Here is a 12,341-nt window from a genome sequence, read left to right as displayed (position 1 = left end):
GAACGTGTCAAGTTTTCCTTTTCAGAAATCATATTTTTCGTTAAAATTGTGATGTTCAAAACAGTTCATTTCAAGTGATTTTCTCAAAATGAAACCAATGTTTTTTTCTTAAACTTTCGAATCACAGTTATTTTTAAATAATTTTGAAATAACATTATTGCTCACAATGGATATTCGATTGTAACTCAACTTTGCTCCGCACTTAAATTCCACGAAACAAAACTCCTGGCTTGAGATTTCATTTAAAATTAAAAAAAAAAATGAAATTTAAAATTTGGAATTTTTTACATTGATAAGTAATTTCACAGAATTTTTTTTGATTATTACACGTCACTGAAACTGCAACCTTTTAAATAAATCTACCAGTAATTACAAAACCTGTAATTTTAAGTTGTTTTCCTTAAAAGTTAACGAAGATTCATTTATGAATACAGTAAATGTCCGGTAAAAATGTTGTACACTAAAAATTAAATGTCACGTAATTTATTTTTCGACCTGTAAAATTACAGTAAACGTCCTGCTCATTTTTGTAACAGTAAATTTGCGTAATGTTACAGGAAATAATTTTTGCTGTGTTGTACAGCGGAATTTCACTTCGAATTCATAGGCTTTTTATTTGGAATCTCTTAATTTGGATGATGAATTTTCATTTTGATATTTTCATTAAAAAGGAAGAAAGAACTTATAATTTTCCTTGGAACACAAGTAAAGTAACTATATTTAAAAAAGTCTTATGTTGAGAACAAAACAGCAAATTATGAAATGTTTGAAAATGCTTTAACCATGATAAAAAAAACCATCAATTATGCTCGGAAAAATATCATTTAATATGTATCTATACATTTTTGGATAGTGACGTTTCCATATTGATGCTAGTTTTGAATTGTAAATTGCGGTTTTCAATTCAATAAAATTTATGTATTGAAACTCAAATCTTGACAGGTCTTTAGAATGGATTTTTATTAAAATGTGTGAAAAGTGTAATTTCATTACAAATTTTCTGCAAATATACAATATTCTTCAAAGAAATAATTCCAGCCTTATTTTAATGTTAAGTCACTTGTTTTTCCCAATGTTCATCATTCATATGGATTTTGATAAATGACACAAGGTCATAAAATTCACATTTTTCCAAGGTTTAAATTGGATTGCCCTGAAACCAAATACGCAATTTGTTTTTCTTTTGTTCAGCTTTAGCGTTGAATAACTTTTAAAAAAGGTTTAAATAATTTAAAAAAAAATACTTTAGGACAAAACTTTAAACAATTACAAATGGTTTTAAAAAAAAAAAGGTGTTCGATTATTTATCAACTTTTCCTTAGACCGCTAATAATTTTAAATTTTGTGAAAAATGTTTGGGAGGTTTTCTTTTTGTTAACTTTTCCCCATTCTGAAAATTAAAAAATTTCAACGATTTTTAAAGAAGTTCCAACCCTTATTGAATTTTCGATAGTTGTTAATGCGAAAATCAAATTATTTTGCAAGCTTCAAAAATAGGTTGAATCAAATAAAACTTTTTATTAACGTTCTTCATTAATGTCAGAAATATTTGTATTGATATGATGACGATAAATAACTGAAGAATTTTACGATTTAAGATTATTTATTAAAAATAAACAAATTTAAAATCATATTTTTCTTTATTGTAGATTTTTCAGTTCATCAGTTATTTATGATTGATTTCACCAATCATTGATGCATTTTTAAACTGATAAACTCTTTATCACCAATACTAGATGCGATAGACAAAATCTTTGAAATATTTCGAGTTAAGAACGCCAAAATCTATCAAATTCATTTGAACACGAAAATGCTGTTTTCTTGAGTTTTAACAAAAAAAATCAAAAATAAAGTTTTAAATTTTTTGAAGTTTCTTTTCAAATTTTGTATCTGAAATGTTTATAAACTTATCTTATTTATCTTCATATTTTGTTTATTTTTTCGAATAAATGTATATATTTTTTTAGTATAGTTTTAACAAATTTTAAAATAAATTCATCGAAGTTTTTAATTGAACTGCTTCAATTATTTGAAAAACTTTAAGGTAGTTTTTTTTTTTAAATTATGATTTTTTTATTTTCTAATAACATAATCTTCTTTTAATTTTAAATTAAAAAACACAGTTTCTATTTTTAGTCCTTGTTAGGACCAAATATTCCAATTGATGGCAAAAACAAAAATATTCAGAGCTTTCAAATAAATAAAATGCATAAATAAAATGCACTTGGAAGTTTATAAACGTTTCCCCTTATTTTTTTTTTCAAAAGTATTTTTTGAAAGGATCATGTTTTTTTATAAAATGTATGTAAAATTTCAAAATGAATTATAAGTAAAGCTTAGTTCTTTTAGAAATGGGACACTTTCATTTGCTAATAGCTCGTTAACTAGTTATTGGATATTGAAAATTTTGACAGCATTTTGTTTCCTGTAAAAAGTACTATTCGACCTATTTTTTTCAAAATTTAAAATTTACGCGTTTTTGAGATATGTACGATGCAAGAGAAAAAGAAAAAAATAATTTTGCACAGTTTCCTTGAAAATACGTCATTATCAAATTGATAGCTGACAAAACCGTTGATTATTCAAAGAATTACTGAGTTTTTGTGGTGGATAAGTATGCAAACACTGTCAATAATGTCCACAAAGTTTAAATCAAGCATTGGAGAGAAGCACATGATCGCCAACAACGGTTAAAGATCATCAAGGAAGTCAAGTCTCATACCAGCATTTTTAATTTTCAATAAACGAAAAACTAAGGGTAGATCGCTGAAATGTCCAAAACAATTTTCTCCTTTAAGCTGAAAGTGTTGCCGAGTGATGACTCATTGAAATCCAACATCAAACAACTATTTTTTGATAGTTCCAAAGCTCTTAAGCTTTAAAACCGGTACCGAAAAAAAAACGTTCAAAAATGTGGTAAAAAATAATCAAATTTGTTCATTTCGAATTAACTGTATCCACCAAAATGCTTCCAGTTTCCAGTTTCCAGAGAAGTATTGGACCAAAAAGTCTCAGAAATTGAAGAAGGAGGGTGAAGCCACCTAAAATATAGATTTTACGAAGTATAAGTTGGAGAAACTGATCAATACCATGACTGAAAAAAGTGTGCGCTGGCTAATGGGAGATACCGAGAATAAAGTTGAAATTTCTTTAACAAAAAACGGTAAATATTTTTTTTCAAAATTTTTCATGAAAGATCATAACATTACCTTCTTTTTCTTCATAGAAAGTATTTCGTTCAAACGAATGGTTTTTTAGATACAGGCATTCGTAACTGTCCCATTTCTAAAAGAACTAAGCTTTAGCAACTTAAAAGCAACATTTTAACGCTTTTGAAATGCTCTTTCAATGTTGACAACAATACATGGAATTCCTTTTTACTATTTCAAACAGTCTCTTAATGATCATTTAAAAAAACACCCGTTTTCCAACCTTATCTTTGTTACTATAAGCTTGCAATGATGATTCAAACACATGGTAATTTTTAAACGGAACTAAATTTAATCATCAACTATGAGCTTTGAATAAATTCCCTTTTCAAAATGGATTTTTTTCCTCAAGAATTCACATTTCAATCATGTTTTAATATTTTAACAAATTCAAAATATTACAGTGAAAATTTTTTAATCAACTTTCAATACAAAATAAAGAAAGAAAATGTTAGTAAACATGAATGAAAGTCAACAATTATTTTCATTTTGCTAAACCAGCTTTCATGATATTTAATAGCTTATCTGAACTTAATTCCATTTGAGAATTTGGATTCGACCCCTTAATGCATAGTGTTGTTTTGAACAACACAAATCATAACCCAAATATTTAGGAAACGCTCGGATATTTTCAAGTGATGTATTGACAAAGAAACAAATTGACAAAGAGATGAGAAAAAAAAATCAGAATTAAATCCATCGTATTTTTATTGCAATATATTAATATGTGTGTGAGATATTGAACAAAGTGTGCGGAAAAATGACATAAATTAAATTTATTTATTTTATAAAAAGTAGTTTAAAGAAACTCGCTGTTTTTTTTTGGATTTGCAAATATGTACTACCAAATAATTTTTTTAATCTAAATCATCAACAAACACCTTCCTGCATTTAAAAAACAAGGTTTGGAAGATATTTGCTAGATTGAAATGAATTAGGATTTTTTTAAATATTTTTCGACTATGATGTGCAAAAATTTTTATAATACTGAAAATAACGACATCAAACCCGTTCAGTTGTGTTATTCGAATTAAAATGTTATTATTTGACTGAATCAATAATTGCTATTCTCATTAAAAAAAAAAAAGTCATGCATTAAGGTGTCAAAAGTAACTGACTCATTGTATTTGTTATGATTTTAGAGTAGAGGTTGCCAGAATTTTTTCTGCACGTACCCGGGACGGAAAATTCGGGCTATTTTCGTCTAAAAACCTGGCAAAATCCGGGCATTTGATTCCGAAATGTCGACTCAAAATCCGGGCAGTATCCGGGCAAATTTGGTCCATATCCAGGAAATACTCAACACAAATCAAGGAAAACAACATAAAAAAAAAATTTCATCAGCAGTTTTTAAATCGTATTTTATGCTTTCAAAGAAACTTTTCATAGTTATTTTTATTAAACTTGTTCAAAAAATTTCGTTTTAGACGCATAAATATAAAAAAAAATTGCAAAAAAAATAGTTTTTTTTGTGTGTTTTGGCAATTAAAGTGAATAAATCCGGGCGAAATCCGGGCATATTTAACTGAAATCCTGGCAACCGAGCCGGGCTGGACTTTTGTCAAATTTTGTGTTAAATATCTGTGCAAACCCGGATAAAACCGGGCAATCTGGCAACCTTTTTTTAGAGCTATGAAAACTTCACTAAATTTTTGAATATGATCAACAGTATTGTTGATATTAGTGAAGTTGTGATAGGAAAAAGGATGAAAAATGCTTTTATTGAGAGAAAATTTTGTTTTATCGACAGTTTTAGACTCGATAGTTACATTTTGAAAATCTTATTTTCTATGGACCGTAAATGCCTGGGAATGACTGATTGCTTTTTATGAAATTTTTCCAAAAATTCAACCGTACAATATTTAATTAAAAATGCAAACATTACTGTTTAAGTTAAATTACATTAACTTCTTCAGTTTTTTACCGATTTTGATAAATAACACTTGAATAACGTTTTATAGAAAACTACATTTTTCTACTAGACTTTTCCATCGAGTCAAAAACTGTAGATAAAACAAAGTTTTCTTCAAAAACAGTTGCATTTTCACTAACATTAACAATACTGTTGATCATACGCCAAAAAAAAATTGGAGAGCATAACTTAAAAACTTTTATGCTGAGATTTTTTTTTTAATTTCATTCTCGCTCAGCGCCCGATTGCACATTGAAAGTGATCTTCAGCGTACTTAGTTCAAAAACGCTGAACTCTAGTATTAGCAGTCATATTTAAAAACATTTTTTTTTGCTTCATTCTCAATTGGTGGGTTGGTTTTATTTTCCCTCTGTTGAATCTTAAACTAAAAAAATATTTAATAAAGTTTAAAAAAATTCTCCATTTTTAACTTTAGAAAGTTGAATAAACTCACATAGATGATGATCGAAATGAATTTGGTTGAAAAGAAAATTTTCAATTTTATTTCAAGAGAGCCATTGTTTACAGTCAGTGAGAAATTTTTTTTTTAACAAATTCTTCCGGTTATCAAAATAAAAGGCTTCAAAATTTTTATTTTTTTTATGTGTGAGCAGGAAAAGCCCCTGGGAGTGGAGCTAATTTCAAGCCACTTCTCCCAAAGGCATAAAACCTCCTCATCACTCTTTTATTTTCTCTATCTTTTTTGTAATGTTTTTCCAAAGATTTGATTTTACAATACTTTTACATTTTGTTTTTGATTCTTAGATTGATTAGTTGTAAACAGTTTTCATAAGATAGTAGTTCGGCTGGTGGCGGTGGTGGCGGTTGGTGGTGGAGGCGGTGTTGGAGGCGAGAAGATAAGAAATATTTGAACAGGCATTAGTTTGACGTTAGATACAGGTCACTAGCGGTTTACGCGAGTGATGAAGATCCAGGAGTATGATGCGTTCCCAGTGAGAAAATTCTCTTTTAAGGGAACGCTGGCTGTCAGGTTACCGGAAACCAGACTTTTGGTTTAGTTTACTGGATGTATGTATCCATGGTAGCTTTGGTACGTCGCTTGATAAGATCTTTGAATTTGGCGATGTTTCTTTCCGATCGTATGTTTTCAGGTAGTCGGTTATAGCAAGTCTTACCGTAATACGTGAATGCTTTTTTGGCAAATTCTGAGGTGGGTTGTCTCACAGACAAGCTACTTTGGTTTCTCAATGGGTATCTGTGATCAAGGCGGTCGTAAATTTGATTGTGATGAGCAGTTGGGTTATACAGATGATTGTGAATAATAGATACAGCTTGCATTTCCCTCAATGCATTGATTGGAAGAGTAGATTTATCAGCTTCGATGTACAGATTCTTGGTCGGATATAATCTAGGACGCTTGTATACAGCCTTTAAGCAACGGTTTTGAGCTATCTGTAAGGGTTTCAGCCTTGTTCTGGTAGCAGCTCCCTATATAAATACCAAGTTCTGAAGTTTAGATTGAACAAACGCATGGTATATAGTCGCGAGTTGTTTGCAAGGTACGAAGCCATTAATCTTCCAAAACAGGCCGCAAGCCGAAGTTACTTCACTTTTCAACGATTGAATGTGGTGTGTCAATTTCAAACCAGAGTCGATTGTCAATCCAAGGTAAGTGAATTTTGTCACACGTTCAATTTTCACCGAGTCGACAAGCAGATCACATAGTCCAGTATCAGAAGATCGGAACGGGTTCAAAATCATGTGTTTTGTTTTCGATAAATTTAGAGACAATTTGTTTTCGCTAAAGTATTGTTGAAGCAGTTTCATGTCTTCTGCCTTATGATGGATCATCATATTGAGGTTTTCTTCAGTGTACAGTAAACAGGTGTCGTCAGCGAATAGCCGTGGTTTTCCGTGCAGTTTCAAGTTTGGCAAATCATTTACGTAGATGAGGAACAACAGGGGACCTAAATTACTTCCTTGTGGCACTCCTACTTCGAGAGGTCGGAGATCACTCTTCAAACCGTTTAGCATCACATATTGGTTTCTATTTGACAAGAAGCTTCTTATGAGGTCATGAGCTTGTCCGCGTAGTCCGTAGAAATCCAGTTTTTCAGAAGGATGGTGTGATCTATAGTATCGAATGCCTTTTTCAGGTCTAGAAAAAGAAGGCCAGTGTGTTTTTTGTCCTCGAGTGCGCAATAGATTTCAGTAAATAAATCAGAGGTTGCAGTTGTGGTGCTCGAGCCTGAGCGGAAACCATATTGATGCTCATAAAATAAATTATTCTGAAGGAAAAAGTCGGTAATACGTGACACCAGCATTTTCTATAATAGTTTACTCAAAATTGGCAGGACTGAGATAGGACGATAATTGTTGGAATCTGTTTTTAATCCTTGTTTATGGACCGGGACAACTCTAGCAACTTTAAAATAATCTGGGAATCTTCTAGTAGAAAGACTTTCGTTGAATACATCTCTCACTAAATGCGAAAAAATCTGGTAATGTCGCTTGATAAATTGTGCGGGAATTTCATCGTCACCTACACTTTTATTAGTTTCGAGGTCTTTTATTAGCAAAATAACTTCCTGTGTACTTGCAGGTCGAAGAAATATTGAGTTTTGTAGTGGCGTTAGTGTTTCAAATCTATTAACGTCGCCTAGACTTGTAATCTTTGAAGCAAGCTGGGGTCCAATTTCGCTGAAGAAATCGTTGAACTTTTTAGCAACCAACTGCTGATCATCGATTAAGTTTCCTTCAACATTTATTTTCATTTCCTTATTCGGGTTCTTTGAAACTCCTGCGAGGGAATTGAGGCATTTCCACATGGATTTTGGGTTGGCATTGCTGAACAGTTTTCTATAGTATTCTCTTTTAGTAGTTTCTTTAAGGTTTTGAAGATTCCTGGAGGCATGTTTTAAGAGATTACGAAGATAGGCACTATTTGGATTTCTTTTTAATTTTCCAAGAATTTTATCTTTTATTTTCATCCACTTCCAAAGATCCAGTGTAATCCAGGGACAATAGCTTTTAATTTTTGCTTTGATTTTATAAGTTTTTGTACATTCTTTTTTCAAACTTTTGTATGCTGTTATAATTTGGGCTAGGCGTTCATGGGGTGTGCAGGGATTCATATTCCCTACAAACGTTTCGAATTTTTCATCGAGTAAAGCATTTTTAACGACTATTTTCTCAAGCTCTCGTACGCATACATTTTTTCGCAAATTAATTGAAGATATTACACAGCAATGATCACTAATATCTGTGAATAATGTTTTGATTGTGATCCTCGATTGTACGGCTTCGGAGCATAAGACATGATCTAGTATGTTGTTGCTTATAGGTCTCGTGGCATACGTATTTGTTACTTGAAAGTTAAACGATTTAAGAAGATCAATGTATTCGACAGTATTTGGAGCAGTCATATTATTAACTGGGATATTAATATCACCAGTTATCACGCACGAGGAACCCTGTTTGGAGCTCGACAGAATCGTTTCAAGTTTGGTTAAGAAATTGGTAATACTGTACGAAGGAGGTCTGTAAATTGCATGTACAATGTACATTGTACATTCATATGTTGTTCATTGATCTTCAAATTAATCTGTATATGGTGATAACCAGCATCATGTTCACACCTGATTTCATCATAACGAAAACTGTCTCTTACATATAAAGCAAGTACACCTCCTGCACTGTCGCTTCTACAGGAAAACATGCTTTTATATCCTGGGATCTTCAAAAGATGAGAACGTTTTTCTTTGACCCATGTTTCCCCTAAAATTATTATATCCATAGTTTCTGTAAATTGTTGCAAAATCATTTTTAATTCATCGAATTTGGATAAATTATTCAATCCTCTTGTATTTAGTTGGAATATAATAAGTTCATTACGATTTCTTTTGATACTAGAAGCATATTTATTTAATTCATAAATGTTACTATAAGAGTAATTTTTTGTTGTGAAATCCATTTAGTTTATTACAAATTTGCTGTTAACTTCACATTAATTAATCTGCATGCGTTTCGGCGACGACACGATAAAAGATGAAGTAGATGAGTAATTCAAGGCTCGCTTATTCTTCGTTTCCAGCATTGCTAGCAGTTCGCTTTTTGTTCCAATTTTGTCCACCTTCGCTCCATCAGTTTTCTTTAGAAGAATTTTACCGTCTCGTCCTGGCCAAATATATTTGTATCCTAATTCATCCTGAACTAGCCTTGTTTCCTTCAACAGCTCTTTCCCATATGCCGTCATCTCGTCCCGCAGAGTCACTGTCTTGGCCGAACCACGATTAAATTCCCCGATGTCAGCAGCCTTCAAGACTCCGTGCAAGCGTTTCTTGTCGAACAATTCTTCCTTTTTTGTGTCAGCTTGGAAAACAACCAGGACCGGCGCAGCAATTCTTGTAGTATTATTCCCGTTTAGGCGTTTCGCGCTCATAATATCATTGTTTTCCAATTTACAGCCTACTGTATTTGCGAGAGCAACGATAACTTTGGGTAAATTTTCGCTTTCTGTGGATGGTAGTCCTAGAAGTATGGCATTACGCGTAAGCCCTTTGCAATTAAAATCATCAATTTCAGATTCTAATCCCTCAACACGCTTTGTAAGGTCAACATTTTTCTCCTTGCAATTTTCGATTTCTAATTTTAGCTTCATGATGATAATCGAATTTGGATGCTAAAAACTCCTGAGAGGCCTCAATGTGTTTATTGGTTTCCTGAATTTCGGCTATTTGCTGCTGTGACTTTTCTATAGCGGTGCGTACATTAGCAGACTCGCGACGCGCTTCGTGTACACTTTGTGCAATTCCGCGAATTTCTTCCACAAGAGCATCGAATCCCTCATTTTTTTGGTGCTGTGGGTTATGAAAGTTTAAACATTGCGACGAGCAGAAAAATGGTTTACTTCTTGCTCTAGCAATCGCATTCCCTCGAAGTTTTTTACACTTGAAGTGAACAGATTGATTGCAAGCAAAACATTCGATGACACGCTCTAAGTTATGCTCAACGTGAACACATATAGCACAGATCACTGCAGACTCGTCATCATCATTGGAACTCATGATGATTGTGTGCAATCAAACGGCTTCGGTGGGAGTCACTCAGTCTCACTTTCCAAAACAAAACGTCGCGGAGAGAACGTAAGTTACCAATGATAGTTGGGCAAATGGTTTGATGAAAACAATGGACGTAGTCGCGACCGAGGGATTGCAGTGGAGAGAGAATTCTTTGCATTTGGAACGGTAATGATCAAAATTCCACAACTGCTAAACAAATCTAACAAATCGCAACAATTTGCAACAATTAGCACATTTCCACTCTCTCTGAGCACCGGTTTCTCTCATTTTAACTTAAACCTTCTAATTCTCTCTAACAAATTGCAACAAATTACCACAAATTCAATCATTGGCTGCAAAATTTGTTTGATCATTGACGATGATTCTCCGTTTATCTCAGTCCCCTGGTCGCGACGGTGTAATTTCTTGTGTTGAAAATACGTGAGAATAAATACCTCGGATCCAGTAGTTTTAGCGTCGTGTTTACCAAGATTCCAGATGTTTCGGTCACAGTCGGTTCCGAAGTACTCCGTTGTCAACTGCTCAATTTTAGAAGGTATGTTTACTCTATAATTTCTGATTTTTTATTCGCTTTTAAAACAGGTCACATCCAACAAGTCCAGCGCTGCCAGTTTTTTTTTTTTTCATTAAGCCATAATCGATTTCAAAAAGATAAATAAACAACACAATAACAAACAATTAAAAATAAGTGAAACGTTTAAAAAAAATTAAGCGCAATCGTAGTAAACTTCAAGCTCGGAATATTTTGTCGCCGTCAATTGAAAAACTGTTCCTTGAAAGGGATATAACGTAGAAACTTAGTTTATTTTCATAAGATTTATAAGCTTCGAAGAAGAATGTTTGCAGAGCACAAAAATGCAGAATTGAAAACAAAGGCAAAATTTTGATTTTTTTTTAAATTCGATGAAAATCGATACATTTTTTAATTCTCTTTGTGGGAAATGAACCAATTATAAATTTTTAATTTTTTTTAAAAGTTGCTTCTGTTATGATCTTAAATGACAAAAAAATTGTATATGTAAATAATACCGCAGAAAAAAATGACTTTTTGCTCCCATTTGTTTTTTTATGCTGTTCGGGTCACCAAGTATCAGTGTAAAATTTGAGATGATTTGGCTGATTCCTGAATTAGCGCAACGCGTTTCAATTTTGTAAGGAAATTGGGAATGGGAGAAGAAATGTTTGCATATAAATACATCCAGAAAATACAAAAAAGCTTTTAAAGAGGTTTGTCTTTAATTAAGCTTCAATTTTTGCTTACATTAAAAGAAACTTATTAATTTATGAAAAAAGATATAACCTTTTCAAAACATGAAATCTGAATCCATGGAAAAATATTCAAAATTGCAGTTCTTGTTTTCTACGGCTTACAATTATTTCATGAAATATTTTTGCAAAGGTTAAATTAAATAAATCACTCATTGGCTACGAAAATCGGATACAGTAAAATAGCTTTAAATCACCCAAAAACGGTAAAATTCTAAAAACTATTTTGAAAAACTGTTTTTCTGTGTAACATTGAAAACTTTTCTAGGATACATGTCTGGTTAGTGGCTCATTTGTTCTGCAAAGTTATTTTTTTCTGAATTTCCAGTACATCTGTGGTGGTTTTTTAATAACGAATTTAGTTTTCCTATACAAATTTTTCTACAAAATTAAAACTCGTTGCTCTAATTGAGGACTAAAGGAATCTCTTCATTTTTTTTTTATTTTTCAGTTATCAAAACAATACAAAAAGTCATGGTGCACAAACTTATAAATTTTAAATTTCCATACAAAGCTTTCAGCGGTCTAATGTAAAGAGAACCCTCAAAATGAATAGGTTCATCAGAAATGTCGTTCTAAGCATAAACATGATGTTTTTTTTAACTTCCATATAGACTACATTGTTGTTTGAAATGATTTCCTGAATGATGATCCCAAACTCGTTCACAAAAAATATCTTGTAACGTTGATTCGATAATGTTGGGCGACTTTCGAAAGCAATTTAAAAAAATTGAAATTAAAGCAAATTATTGAAAAATATAACAAAATTTGAGGCATTTTCAACATAAATATGACAAGATATTTTTTTCGATGAAATTTTTAATTTACCTTAAAGAAGTATTTTAATTAAAGTGCAAAACTGAATTTCGATGCTCCAATTATGATGGAAAATATTGATGAATAGTTGCTCCT

At 31.8% G+C, this 12,341-nt stretch overlaps 1 protein-coding gene across 3 annotated transcripts in view; it reads left to right on the top strand.

Annotated features, from left to right (window-relative positions):
* Positions 1 to 12,341, top strand: part of LOC129755942 (zwei Ig domain protein zig-8-like) — a 123,573-nt gene that overhangs the window by 75,656 nt on the left and 35,576 nt on the right. The window lies entirely within an intron of this gene.

The sequence above is a fragment of the Uranotaenia lowii genome, chromosome 3 (genome assembly GCF_029784155.1).
Source record: "Uranotaenia lowii strain MFRU-FL chromosome 3, ASM2978415v1, whole genome shotgun sequence".
Taxonomy (NCBI): Eukaryota; Metazoa; Arthropoda; class Insecta; order Diptera; family Culicidae; genus Uranotaenia; species Uranotaenia lowii.
This window is presented reverse-complemented; position numbering and strand designations above follow the sequence as displayed.